Consider the following 15,744-nt stretch of genomic DNA (forward strand, 5'->3'; position numbering starts at 1 on the left):
ATTCGCTTTTTGGATGGCAACAGATGCTGCTATATGACAGTCATAACGGACAAACCCGAACCTTGAGTTTGTCACTTTCCTTCTTTTGAATGGGATGAAAGCATCTTTTACGATCCCGAACTTGGTAAAAAGTTTGTACAGAGCTTTAGCATCCATTACTGAAGGGATGTTATCTACAAATACAGTGAAGAAACCATTTTTTCCTTCCTTACTCTGAGCGCCACCACCTCTCCACTGTCTCACCACCGGAATCCAACCACCGTTTCTGAGTTGCACCATTTCTTCTTTTGTATACATCTATGCAATCAGCTTGTGGAAAAAAAATGCCACGAGCAAAAAATCCATCACCATTGACAGCTGAAAGTCATAGTAATTTTTTATTTTTAATTTAAAATTGTCAAATTTTTCTTAAACTGCCAAAACAATTAGAAATTAAGAAGTTAAACAAAATTACTTTTCAATGAAGTACTGAAATAACATTCTGGTCAATGTTTGAACAATCAGGTAAAATTTTCTTAATCAAATTCTTTTAATTAAGCATATAATTTTGGCAACTTCATGACAGAACCTAGAATGATTAAAAGTTCAAGCAGAGAAAACTTACATGGGTGGATGAAATCATATGAACCTCATTGCCACCATCTATAGTCCATACTAAATTGCTCTGTGGCTCCAAGTAAAAATGTTCCTGACCTCCTATTTGAACCTCACCCTCAATGATTCTGTCACATTGACCTTATTGAAAACAAAGGTCTACGTCTCCTTTTTCTAAACACCTCTCTGTATTAGGATGGAAACTGTTACATTTCATGGCCTCCTCTATTGAAAGGATTGCTGGGAGCTCTTCATATTGAACATGAACCTTTCTCACTGCTAGTTTTGCATGTTGATAGGTATCAGTAACCACCACTCCGATAGCCTTCATAACACACCTCACACCACTATCCCTTGGTTAGAACCAAAATATATATATACATATATATAGGTGTGATTTTAAATGCTATCAAGCTAAAATCATCCAAGATAGGTTGAATAGCATTTAATGTGAGACCATTTATTTTCTTCCACAATGAACTGTTAAAAAAAATGGTAATGATGCCTCCATTTGTAAAAATTATGTTTTAGAAAATGGGTCTGTGACTTCAAGCACTGTGTAAAATGCAGTAGAATGGCATCCTTTCCATTCTTCACTGAAAATCTATGTAGATGAAAATATTTTAATAGAAAGGGCATTACCTGTCCCACACAAGTGACAAATTCTATAGCAAAAAGTTCCTCATCAAAAATAACTGGCCCAATCATATTATCACCTGGGACATCTTTGGCAAAAAAAATTCCTGCAAATCCAGGTGAGGACTTGGCTCCTGAATCATTAATAGAAAGTATACGAGCATGAGGTTTTTGGCTCAATATTAGAGCACCATGTAAGCCTGCGGGAGGCATTGGTGTGTCATCAGTGTATTCTGCCTCACCAGTAACCTGGAACGAGAGATGATATCAGAAATAATACTCAAAAAATTATTTAACTAAAAAGAAATAAAATAAAACAGATTCAAAAAACCTAGTAGTATTAGTGTACAATTTGGGAAGAACACCAAAACACCCCTCAAAAGGATTTTTAACTAAGACACATTAAATCATTTATCCATCGCAAAAACCCCATAAAAATTAATATCCCACAACCATTAGACTCAGCTGAATTTCCTTTTGGTTGTGAGGGAGCATGAATAGTCAAAGCATCTATCTCACAAAATGGAAACACTGTTCTTCTAAGTGATCAAGGTTCAGCACCACTTTATGACCCCAAGAGTCATTGTGTGAATAATTACTACAAAAAGGAGTCGTCAACCATTTGCTTTGCATACAACATAAAGAAATTAACCAAAAGTGAAAATCTACAATCAAGGGGATTTACGATCTGGTCTCTGCATATAATCTTCTTACAGCATGTTAGGAGTCTATCCTATATATACATCTTCAATCATATAGATAAGATTATACTTTTTCTGAAGGAAAAATGCTGGTGCTTGGGAGATTTTTATTAAGTTCTTATTTTATCAACTTCCAATAATTATAATTGTCCAATTTTAAAATTGAAATTTGAGGAGTGTTTTGTAATTATTTGTCACATGCAATTTACCCTGGTTAACCAATTCCATCCCTGCAAGAAGTTTAATATGGAAGGCCACTAATATACCGGTATTGGGAACTTCTAAGAAACATGGGAGGGAAGAGCTGTGTGGAATTTAGCTTAAGTGTATGTTAAAAGTGTAATTAAGGACAAATTACATATTTCATAAACGATTCTCCTTCAGACCTCATGTACAATGTTTAAATTTAATTTGAATCAAATATGTGTGTTGTTGGTCTGACTAATTTAATATTATTAGGTTTTCGAGGAATATTTGTTGGGCTTAGGAAGTAGTATATGTCCATGGACTGTTTTATAGGCCATGTTATTGGTATGTACTATAAAGTCTAGACTACGTATAAAATGTTCCCAGTAGCCAAAGGGTCAGTGTTCCCTGTTTAGCAGTCCTAACCCTAGTATTAATAGTAAAGGAGGAGTTGCAAATCAGTGGAAACAAGTGAAAGTAATTGCAAAAATATGGAGATGCAACTGGGGTCTGTGCTTTGGTGCAAGTAAGACCACATTTTGCAGTTGCAACAGAGCACAGACCCACTTACACATGTCTTTGTAATTACTTTCAATCTCCCCACTTATTTGCAATTCCCACAGTAGTAAAAGACAAGCAAAGCTATAATTAACTTGTGGTGTTTCAATTCCATAATGTTGAGACAAAGAATCTGAAAATATGTTTGTTAAATACAGCCTTATCCTAGTCAAGCCAAGGATCAAATTTTCGTTTTGGTATGTTGTATCGGTTAGCTTGGAAACAAAAATGTTTTGGAAGTGTTTTGAAAACATAAGAGAAATGAGGAAAAAATCAAAACAAAACAAAAAACAATTGAATGCATTTGAAAATGTTGACAACAAAAACTAAAATCTATATAAATGTTAATACACTTTATGAATATTGGAAGGTCATTAAAAAAAGGTTAAAAACTAGTTAGGGAAGAGGTTTGCCATTGTAAGAAAAGAACATTTTAAAAATGCAAAATTCTAGTAGTAGTGATCCAGAGTATAAGAAGCTCAAGGAAGATTAAATTCAAAGAAATGATGATATTTGGACATAAGCATGATTTCAAAGAGAAACCATTAGGAACAATACATAACTATGTTTCTTGTGACAACCCCATAACGTGTTAAACTTACATCTATTTAATTATGAATGTGATCTATGTGTTTAATGTGTATTTAAATGCCTATCTATACGTTGTAGGAATATATGTAATGATTTATGTTCAAAATTTGGAATTGGAAGCCTTAGCGACTTCAGAAACCAAAATTGATTAGTTTAATAAGAATGGCATAATTTTTAGAGCCTAATGGGAGATTTGATTAAAATTTGATTCGAATTAAATTAATTAGATCGAATCAATTAGAATTAAGTGAGATTAGTTAACCTGACGCTTACTTAATTAGTCTAAGTTAATTACAAGAATATATATGTTGAGAAATGTGATTAGGCTCATGTTATACACTCAAAATTCTGCTGAGATTGATTTTATAGAGAGAGGGAGCCAATTTAGAGAGAGAGGAGGAGGAGAACTTGAAGATTTGGCTAGGAGATTGGTGAATTGGGTACAAGAGCTCAAAATTCTTGCTAATTCAAGTTTAATTGAATCCCTTTGGTGAGTATTTAACTCTTAATTTATGAATTGACACCAACAAATATGTGAATTCAAGAGATTATGCAATAACATGAGAGAATTGAGCTAAGAGTAGTGAATTTGAAGTTAATCATACATACACGCATATTTCATCATTTGTAAGTTTGATTTTCCAAGAATTCTTACATGCATGAAACTCATACTTGTTGATTCCAAGATATCTTCAAGAATTTATACTCAAAATTGCATATGCAAACATCTTGGAAGGAAAAGGATTGAAATCCTTACATGCATGATTGAAGTGTGAAGAATTGAGTTTGATTTGAGAATTGACAATGGTTTTGAACATAAGGTTTGGAATTAGTTTTGTAATCATGTTTTTGAAGGTGTACTTGTGGTCTAGAACATGTCAAGCAAGAGTTTGTAACATTGAATATTTGTTTTGAAGCTCAAAGTATGTTCTAGAAATTCCAGAATTCGACTGCACCACTCGAGCGAACAAGTTGTCGCTCGAGCGCACATCTCATGCATTCAGCATTTTTGCAGAGACATTACATTTGGCTCGAGCAACCAAATGACCGTTCAAGCGAACTCAGTTTGTATTGCACCATTGGCTCAAGCGACCATTGAGACTAGATTCAAACAAACCAGTACTTTTGCAGACCATAATGTCATGTTTCAGTATATTTTGAAAATCCATGTTTTGTTCATATTTGCATTCTCTTTTCTTTCTAAAGCATTCTTAGGCATGAATTGAGCCTCCCAAATGAATTAATGAGTAAGAACTTGGCATTAGAGAATTGGATTAAATAAGAATAATTTGATTAAGCAACGAGCCTCAATATGTGTATATATTTATGAATTGTGTAGGTTCATCCACGAGGCAGTATCAGTAATCAAATCACTGTAAGCAATATCTTAGTAAAGATATTTCCATGTACATTATTATCTAAGTGTTACCAATTTAGTAAGTTTTTTTTTTCTAAACCTATGATTTTGTGCTATGAATGAGCTTTCTATCTGTTTGCTAAATATGATCTGTGTAAATGTGATTGACAAGTACAAATGAATATGATGGACCTAAGGTCATTCCGAATATCTGATAAATCTGAATATCTATTATGAGTTGACCAAATGGTCATTATACAGCTGTAAATGATTGGACCCAAGGTCATTCCATTAAGTTATGATCAGTTATGTTCTGCACATCTGTTATACGTTGGACCCGAGGTCATTCCGCTATCTATTGGACCAAAGGTCGTTCTGTTATGAATTGTATATGATATGGATATGTTTATGTTTATTCTATTGAAGTCATTCATATAACCACTTTACTTTGATGTTATTCACTAGGCATTAGCTCACTCCGTTATATATATGTATGTAGGTGAGCAACGAGATGTCCAGCCTTGGAGAACTGGTCAAAGTTTACCTAACCTTTGTGAAATATGTCAAGGAGCGCCTCACAAGTGAGGCTTTTGTTTTCTTTCGTTGTTCCTACTTGACCATGGTTGTACTTAAGTTTTTGGGTTTTCGTATGATAATGATCTTGTGAATGGTCTTGGACGTGTATTATCTGTTTGTTTATATATGGATGTGAGTTCTTAACATAAATAAAATGTTTTTGTTATGCCATATATGCGCAGCTCATTTGACAAAATTTATTATTCTGCTTCCGCTTCTGACCAACATAACTAAAATGTTTTGAATTTTGTCTAAAGCCATAGGTAATCTTATGATTACTAGCCGGTTATGACCCAAACCTCTAGGGGAGAGTTCGGGTCATGACATTTCTAGTGTTATTAGTGTCTTATTTTATAATTATTTCATGTTTTCTAGAGTTTTTAGGTCAGGGGCATTTTGGTAATTTTTAGATTTGTTTACTTGGACTATAAGGGTCACCCATGGGTTGTCTTCTGAATCAAGTTATTTAATTGGTGTTTTTATACTTCTTATTTGGTCTTAGATTGGTTTTCGAAGCCAAAATTTTTGTAGTTTCTTACTTTGAAATCCTAGTTAATAAAGGAATTCTCTAAAGTCTATATAAAGTCATGTAATGCTTTTAATTTATTAAAGTTGATATTTTAGAGACTTTCAAAAGCTTTGAAACTTTTTTATGTATAGTATGATGCAATCAAACCCAAGCTGTGATACCTAAAGGATTCTAGGAGTGATTCCTATAATTATCTTCTTCTTCTCTTTTTTCTTCTTTGCGCACATCTCAGGTAACTACCCACAGCCCTCTAAAAGTGAGCTTTTCAACCTCAAACCCTATCCAATCACCCCTAAATCAACCCTAATTCCTTCTCTTATCTATTAGCCTTCAATTTAACCATTGAAAACCTAAATTACTCACTATTTATATCGTCAAATAACCTCTATTCTAAAAATCCAGCAAGTTGTCCTGCATCAAGTAGTAGGGATCAAAACAAATGACTTAATTTATGCCTATTTTTTCTTCTCCTCACTATCTCTCCTCTTCTCCTATCTAGTTTCTCAAATTTTCTAATAAATTCAAAACTTTTCTTTATTCTCAAACTTTTGTTTTGACAAAAAGAGCCATATAGAAATGAGCATTATTAAATATTCTTAAAAGGTATTGAAACAATTCATTCTTTCGGTATGGTTTGTAGAGTTTTAGTGTGTTTCAGTGCATTTCAGTATGTTTTGATGAAAACATTGGAATTTCAGTATGCAATAACGTTTAGTTTCCTTTTCTTAATAAATGGAAATGTTTCAATTCTTTCAATGGAAAATAAACAAAATTTTGTTCCTTGGGAGAAGTCTAAGGAATTTTAACACAGGTTCCCAAATTCTTCTTCCTCTTCTCTTCTTATTCTTCAAATTTTCCTTTCCAAAACAACTATTCATAGGGTACCAGTACCATTCAAAGCCCATAAATAGCTCCTATTTCATCACCACAATCCCATCCCATCTATCTGCTAAAAATATGAAATTTCAACAACCTAACACTAACCTACTCATTCCTGTACCTTCCAAATCCCACAAAGCCTACAACTTGTCCTCTAAAGATTAAAACCCTAAAAAATTAACAACTTTCCAGAAATAAAACTCTCCTTCAAACAATTTGTAGGCTCCACTACTCAAGATTTCTCTTGTATACCTCCACACTAAATTAAAAACTAAAAACAAAACAAAACACAGAGAGAGAGAGAGAGACAGAGAGAGAGAGAGACATAGAGGGCTTAAAAAATAGAATATAGGAAAATAGTTAATCATTCAACAGATCAAACTTCAAAGGGTATATGAGATAGAAATAATATTTAGACCTAAGGAAGGAATATCATCAGCACTTTAATAATGATAATAACACTAACTTCTTTTTTTCCCTTTTTTTGGGTAAATAATCAGATTTTATTAGAAAACATCAAGGCGATACGAAGAATAAAAAAAAATAGCCCAAGCCAGGCTAAAAAACTAACTAATCAAATCATTCACAAAATCTACAAAGGCCAACACATCAAGATCCACTGAAACTGTAGCCCAACTATGCAACACCATAAGGAACCTATTCTCCAACCACGAAACCGAATGAACCATTCCCTAGAAAGTTCATCTATTACACTCCAACCAAATCAACCACATCAAACAATAAGCAGCAACCGGCCACGCCTTCCAACGCCGTATCCCAACTCTCGCCCCACCCCAATTCATAAGCACCTCCACAACTGTACCCTACTGAACCCAAACCAACCCAACAACCCAACAATAAACATCCATAGCCGAGATGCAACTGGGCAATGGATGAACAAATGATCCGCCAAGTCTGCATCTCTACAACACATACATCATCAATTAACCATAATATGACAACGGCAAATCAAATTGTCAATAGTCAAAATATGCCTTGAAGCCGCCGTACACACAAAAAAAGAAACTTTGGATAGTTATTTCGTCACCCAAACACTCTTCCAAGGAAACAAAACCGCTGCCCCTCCCACAAGCTCGTGAGACCCCTTTAGATTTTGGACAAGCCCACGCTACAGTATCCTCCCTAACTTCCCCACACCACACCCTATGCAAAAACCCCAAAAGATTATGATGAATGAGTAAAATTTGTCATTAAGATGATGATGACAAAGACGAAGATGGTGGAACAAGTTCAAGTGTAAGCACAACCACAGCCTTCATTTTTCAATTATCCCAGATGCTTTAGATTATTTCAAAAGAGAGTTGAAGTGTAAAGTTCAATGGAATTACAATCAAGGTTCTTGAGGAAAGAAAGAAGAAAAAAGAACATATAATGTAGGGAATACGTTATTGGGTCACAATGAAAACCCCTCACCAAACACATATTTATATTAAAACATCAATGTTGCAATAACAATAATAACCCTAATATAAAATAAAATAACATAACAAATATAACACGGCCCCTCAAGCTAGAGAATAGAGGTTGAACATGCCCAGCTTGGCAAACAACCGTTGAAATGAAGGACGAGGTTAAGACTTGGTGAGGATGTCACCCAACTGGTCTTCACAGCGAACACAAGGAGTCGTCAACTGTTTCCGTAGTAGCAAATTGCGAATGAAGTGACAATTAACCTCAATGTGTTTGGTAAGTTCATCGAACAAAGGATTGTTGGCAATGAAAATAGCAGCCTGATTATCACAACACATGCGCATAAAAGTGGGAACAAAAACACCAAAATCGTGAAGAAGAGAGCGAACCCATAACATCTCAGAAGCTGTATGTGCCATAGCACAGTACTCAACCTCGGCACTAGAGCGTGCCACAACATTTTGCTTCTTACTCCACCAAGTCACCAGGTTATCACTAACAAATGTAAATAGCCAAAAGTACAACGGCGGTCAATACGACTACCAGCCCAATCAGTGTCACTAAACCTTGTTATGGTCAAGGAAGTAGAAGGGAAATAAAGTAGACCACAACCTAGTGTACCCTTCAAATAACGTAAAATATGATATACGGCATCAAAGAGAGGATGGCGAGGGGCATGCATAAACTAAATAACCAAACCCACAACATAAGTGATATCAGAACGAGTGACAGTAAGATAAATCAACTTTCCAAATAGGAGACAGTAGCAGCCAACATCAGACAAGGAGTTCCCATGCTCGCCATGAAGCTTAACAGAAGAATCCATAGGGGTATCAACCGAATGGGCACCCAAAAGAGCAGTTTAAGGGAGAAGATCAAGGATATACTTTCTTTAGGAGAGGAAAATGCCCTGGGAAGAGTGAACAACCTCAATTCCAAGAAAATAACGAAGATAACCCAGATCTTTAGTGTGAAAGTGCTGACTTACATAGTGCTTTAAATCAGTAATCCCAGAAGAGTCACTACCAGAGAGGATAACATCATCCACATAAACAATCAACACAATAGTGCCAACAAAAGAGTGGCAGACAAAGACAGAGTGATCATAGGTAGAATGCTGAAAACCATAGGCTAAAACAACCACACTAAAGCGATCAAACCAAGCACGAGGAGATTGTTTCAGACCGTATAGAGACTTTTGCAAACGGCAGACAAGATGCTCACTGCCAGGAACAACATAGCCAGGAGGTTGATCCATATAAACCTCCGCTTATAGATCCCCATGAAGAAATGCATTTTTTATATCAAGCTGATAAAGAGGCCAAAAGCGACTAACAGCAACAGAGAGAAGGATCCAAACAGAATTAAGATGGGCCATAGGTGAAAAAGTCTCTAGATAATCAACACCATAAGTTTGTGTGTACCCTTTGGCAACTAGGCAAGCCTTACGACGCTCAACAAAACCATCAGGAAGATACTTAATGGTATAAATCCAATGACAACCAACAATAGGCTTCCCAAAAGGGAGAGGAATAAGCTCCCAAGTCCAATTGTGGTAGAGAGCACTCATTTCCTCATCCACAGCAAGTTTCCATCCAGACATAGATAAGGCCTACTGATAAGAAGATGTAATGGAAATAAAAGACAAACTACGATCAAAGGAATGTAAGCATGGAGAAACATAAGAATAAGAGGCAACATGATAAATAGGATGTTGCGTGCAAGTACGTTTACCTCAACGCAAGGCATTAGACAGATCATTAGAGGATAGAGGCAGATGAGGAGCAGGGACCTCTAGCGAAGAAGATGAATCAATCGGGCCATAAAAAACAACACATCGATCTTGAGATCGCTAATACACTTGTAAAGGAGACAAGGTAGGTAGAGGAAGAGCGATTGGGGATGAAGAGGAAGTAGGAGAAGAGGTGGATGATGCAAGGGGCAACAAAATAGGAGGAGAGGGGCGAGAGAGCGCCCCCTCACAACTAGAGATGAGGTTCGATGAGAACTGCATATTAGAGGAAGAAAAGTAAGGGGTCAACTCAAAGAAGGTGACTTCAGCACTAACAAAATAACAACGAGACTCCGGATAATAACACCAGTACACTTTTTGAGTGCGAGAATACCCTAAAAAAACACACTTACGAGCCCGAGGAGATAACTTATCCTGACCAGGATCTAGGACATGAACAAATGCGACACAACCAAAGATACGAGGAGAAAGGGGAAATGAGGAACGACCAAAATGTAAAATGGAAAAGGGGAACTGATTATTTAAAACCACAGAGGGCATATGATGCATAAATGAGCAAGCAATGAGAACAACATCACCCAAAACTGTTTGGCAACATACATGCTAAACAACAAATTACTAGCAACATCCAATAAATGATGATGTTTCCTCTTAGCTACACCATTTTGTTAAGAGGTGTGAGCACAACTCATCTAATGAATAATACTATGATCAACACAAAAAGAAATGACAACCGACCTCATGTATTCTAAAGCATTATCAAAGCGAAAAACTTTAATATGTTCGCCAAACTGAATAACAATTTCATTACAGAACTGCAAAATAACTTGAGGTAACTTAGACCTCTGTTTTATAAAAAAAACAACCATGTCATTCGAGAAAAATCATCCACAAAAATAACAAAATAAAAAAAAAACCATTAACAGTGGGAGTACGAGAAAGGCTCTATATGCCTGAAAACCTTTGACCACTTCTCCACTTTCTAGTGTACTGGTCAGGATAATGGCTTCAAACGCACCATAATAGATGAATCTCCCTCCTTCACCTCCATAAATACTGGTAAAAAACCCTCTGACTTTCAATCTTACGTCAAATAAATTAGCCATTGAAATGGTCCTCCTATCAACATCCACAAACCCACCACATCTTTCCCCTATCATCTTGAAGATTTGGTCATTCTAAAGATTAAACGGTAGCTCACTTATAGCAATCCATCCCCCATACGAGACGATAAAATCATATTTAACGTGATTCACCTCTAACCACTTCTCCAATTTGACAGCCATTACTTTGTCAAAAAATCTCCAACCCATATCTCCTAAAGAGCTCACTTCTTCGCTTCTAGAAGTCCAAAATAGAGCTCAATTAAGATGAAACAGCCGGAGAGTGAAGACTTTTGTTAAATATTTGCTTAACTCCTTCTCAATACGAGGCCAACTATACAAAAAATCAGTTCTACTACAGACCATTGCCCTTTTCAAGTCAAAATCTGGATGAGGTGACACAATTCCATTGAACAAGTCAACAAACCTATTAGCTTTGTTCGCCCCTGATTTCTGGTTCAAGGAAACCTCATTACTCTTCCTCGTCATTGCTCCTTCTATTTCTTTAGCATTGGCCTTTTTGCAAATTATTTTCCGAAGCATGGTGGCTGTGTCAATCCACCCCTGGCAGTTGCTCTCCCTCAGAATAATATTGTTGCCTTTTTTCACTTCTTCCACCCATTTTGATAATTCAATAAAAACTCCTCTTTTGTTGTTATACTTCTATAAGAAAAACACCGCTGAACTACTGGTATACTTGCTAAAAAATGATCCTCCTTTGATATGTTTCACCACCTCCTGTAATGCTTGAACTGTCCAACTTTCTCCTCTCAAATCAATCTTCAAGGAAAAAATTTGCACTCGATTTCTTTCGATAATCTCCACTAAGATCCCTCTGGATTTTTCATCGACTTGAAAAATAATAATCTTCTATTCAATCCTCAATTCTGAGGATAGCTCCCTACAATCGCCTATGATTCTCTCCAAAACACTCTTGGGGCTTAAACTTTTTCCAATTACTACTTGTCAAACGGAGCTTCTCACTAATCTTCGTTCGCTATTGGTTTATTGAATCCTTTAGAGTGTTCATGTCAGTTTTGAGAGTATTGACTAGAACTTCAGCCTTTAAAAGAGATACAGTAGTTTATAGCAGACATGTATTCACCACTCACAACATTTATAAATATACAGCTAACAAAAATCAAAACTCGAAGACAAGGTCTTCGTCCGAAAGCTCCAACTTCCAAAAGTAGAAAAACAAAAGAAAAAGACTTTTAGCACGATCTCTCATCCATAATAGGATCTTCACCATCACCTACATACATATAGAGGAGAGGGGTGAGCCAAAGCCCAGTGAATAGCAATGTAGTAAAGTGGTAAATGAATGAACACTGATGAACTTTATTTAAAACCAAGCATAATCTCATTTTGAACATAATATAATTTGCACATGATAATAAAATTGAACTTGTAAGCAAATACATAGCGATGAACATTCTTAAAGCATTTAGGAACAGAACATGGTCCACAATAGGTGGCTGAAGAGCTCAGTTAGCAGAAGATTATTGGTTTGATTCCCAATAACCAACAGATTCCATGAAGTCATCTTAGTGCATAATATCTCAGCTTTCATAAACATATCATATGTTTGCATTTCGAATCATAATTTTAAGAACATAATTTTACTGCACTATTACTCACAATTGGCTTCGCGAACAAGGGTTTAAATGTCCTCAGGCTTGACCTATACAAGACAAGAACAAAACACTGAAGCATTGAAAAATTCTTAAAGTTCTTATATCAATTACCATGCAATTAATCTTTAATCCTCTTTTCTATTCAAACATGTTTCAAGCGGGTTTCTAATTATGTTATCCTTGTGTTTAGGTTCCAAAACATGCCTAAAGGTGTCCCAAGAAAAGAAGGAAAACAAATGGAACAAAGTGTGAAAAATGTGCTGAAATGCCCAGTCTGCTCGAGCGGTGATAGGATACCTCCCAAAAGTACAGACCTGCAAAAAGGGATCCTGAGAGTTGCTAAAGTGTGCTCGAGCCATATTTTATCCGCTTGAGAGGTTAACCAATTCACATAGGTTTTGGGCTGTCCGCTCGAGCGGTCTTTCCACCGCTCGAGCGGTGATCTGCAGAGCAGAAATCTGCAGTTCGCAAATCTATCCTATTCTAGCTGTTCTTAGGTCTTCTAACTTTGATTTCTTGCCCCTTTCAATCCTCAAACATGATATACTAAGTCTAGAATCATGAAAGCATGCAAATACGATTTTTTCCTAAATCAAATACATCAAAGTTTAATTGTTTTCAAGGTTTGAAGCATTTTTCAAATTTGTATGAGGAATTTCATGGTTTTTCATCTTTTTCTTTCCAAAACTCAAAACAAATTTGCAAAATCATGGGAAATTAAAGAAACATGTGAAAAGAAGAGTGCCCTCAAAACCAATCCAAAAGATTGAGAATCCCAAGCTTCCCTAGTTCACATTCTGTCGCACCCCAAACCTGGGTATGACCAGCCGTGGCCCACAGGGACTAAGCCCAAGGCACACGTAAGCCAAAACATGAACCCAAAATCACAAAGAATAAATGTGACGATAGCCCAGGACTAAATAAATCAAAACCCAATCCACTGACATGTCACAAGTATAAATGGTAAAACTAGCCATAACCAACTTCCAAAAATATATGCTAAATGGGACACAAATTGCCCACAAAATAAAATAATTCTAAATCAAACCCAACCACAATGTATGCATAAAACCCAACATAACAAGCTAAAACAAAATAAATGAATGTCCTAGAGGTCCATGCAATTGAGTCCCCGCTACGCCATGAGTCCACTCTAAGTCCTTCTAACACCTGAAAATGATAAACAACTAAGTCAGCTGATAGCTCAGTGAGTAGCAACATGGATAGTAAATACAATTCTGAAAACAGGGTTCAATTCCAAAATAAGATATATATCATAGAAACTAAATTGGCATACAGTTTGGTAAAGACAATCTATTTCAAAAAGAAGGTTCCACAGTTCAACAGTTAAAATACTCATGTCTCTCAAGAACATGATAAATGACATTTTTCACTTAAAACAGATTATAGCATGAACACCAATAATTTTCTGGGTACCAAGAAACAACAAGTAATATGCCACACAGTTCTCAAGGCTATAAGCCTCGTTGGATCTAATACCGAACTAAGAGTCATCCTCAGGGTGGCAACCTGGGCCTTTTCTCTAAGACGATCCAATTGAAGGTCACCTAGCTTAACCTAGGTGTTTTCCTTACAATCGTTGAGCACTAGAGTCATCACGGCCCAACTCGGATCTGTTCCCTAGTGGCCAGAGTCACCACACATAGTGGAATAATTTCCCTGGACTAAATACACAGATGGTCCCAATAATCAATACACATCAGTTTCGCAAAACATGGTAGTTCATGATTATAAACATGAGACCAAAACAAATAGTTTACAGTATGCCAAGTTCACACATGTTTCAGAAATAATTTGATTCCGTTGATAATATAATAATTTATCAAAACAGTTTAGTCATGAAACAACAATTTAATTTTCCAACATTCAGGGTAGGGGAACATTTATAAAAATATGTAGCATGAAACTACTCACCTGAAAACAGAATAATGTTATTCTCGATCAGAGAATAAAGTCTAACTAGTGTCCTGAACCAAGTATGAAAACTACACGTCACTACTAATTTAAAAATACTAAGAATAGGAACTAAGTAATCTCAAACTAAAGCGCACTGTAGACACCCCATTTTTGACCGTCCTCAAGACTTGGACGTCACCGTTTGAACACTCGGTGATTATCCATGTTTATGTTCGTTTGGAGTTCCCGGAGGTCTCGGCTCGCGCGCCTTGCCTCAAGATCTCTGAACATGACTGTTTAGTGTCTGGTTTCACACCAAACACTTGTGTTTTGCCTTTGAGAGGCAGGGTAGGGCTTTTAGACCATCCCCACCCACCACCGGCAGTGGCTAGAGGCCACCGGCTAGTTTTTGCTGCCACCGGCAATATATATTGCCGGCCGGCACTATTTGTTGCCGGTCAGCACTATTTAGTGCCGGTCGGCACTACTTTTGGCGAAGATGGCATTTTTGGCTGGCCGACTACTGTGCATCTGCTTTTGCAAATATTTTAAGACAGCTGTCTTGCTTTTGCTCCCCTCCATACACGTGTATGGAGGGATCTCCCTCTTATGAAGCTTGTCTTGTAAGCTTTACAAGACAAAGGCTTCTATATAGAGAGGGACTCTCTCTTGTGGCAAGGGGTTAGACACTTGAGATATTTTGAGAGCTTAGACAGCCATTGTTAAGCTCTGGTTTTAGGGTTAGGGTTAGATACACATCCTACCTCTCTTTCCCTCTCTTTTGTGCTCTAGGTGTTTTGTGTCTTACTATTGCACATAAACACCTAGTGTTTCACCTTTGTCTAGCTACTGAGGTTCTAAGGGACTGATTTTGAAGTTTTGGTGTTAGATTCAAGCCAAGGGAGGCCATTGGAGCACCATTGTTGAAGGGGTCATCAAGGGTAAGAAACTAACACCTTTATTCCCCATTTTTGCATTGATTTTCTACCTATCTTAGAGCTTTTTTCGTGCTTATTGTATAACACAAAAAAGTTCTTTTTTTAGGCCCTCTTGATTGTTTATTAAGAGTGTTTTGTGGTTTGAGGGTGTTTGACCCCTCTTAGGCCTTGAAAGGCCTCATTTTGTGCTATTTTGTGCTAGTTTCGGGACTTTGGTGTTTGGGCCTCTTCACCACTGAAATCTTGAGGGATTTCAGTGGTGGAGATGGTGCCTTGAAGTCTCTAAAGGGAGAGGGCCACCCCCTCTCCTTGTTGTCCTTGAAAAGGGCATGTTTTGGCCTCTAAAGGGAGCCTATGT

At 36.7% G+C, this 15,744-nt stretch overlaps 1 pseudogene across 1 annotated transcript in view; it reads right to left on the reverse strand.

Annotated features, from left to right (window-relative positions):
* The window catches only part of LOC114256409 (xanthine dehydrogenase 1-like), a 182,033-nt pseudogene that overhangs the window by 153,333 nt on the left and 12,956 nt on the right, over nucleotides 1-15,744 (reverse strand). The window contains exons 5-6 of the transcript XR_014351449.1: nucleotides 1,237-1,479; nucleotides 605-919 (exon numbers count right to left, since the gene is read on the reverse strand). The product of XR_014351449.1 is annotated as a xanthine dehydrogenase 1-like (transcript). The remainder of the gene's footprint in view (nucleotides 1-604; nucleotides 920-1,236; nucleotides 1,480-15,744) is intronic.

This window comes from Camellia sinensis, chromosome 14 (assembly GCF_055761805.1).
Source record: "Camellia sinensis isolate YWXY chromosome 14, ASM5576180v1, whole genome shotgun sequence".
Taxonomy (NCBI): domain Eukaryota; kingdom Viridiplantae; phylum Streptophyta; class Magnoliopsida; order Ericales; family Theaceae; genus Camellia; species Camellia sinensis.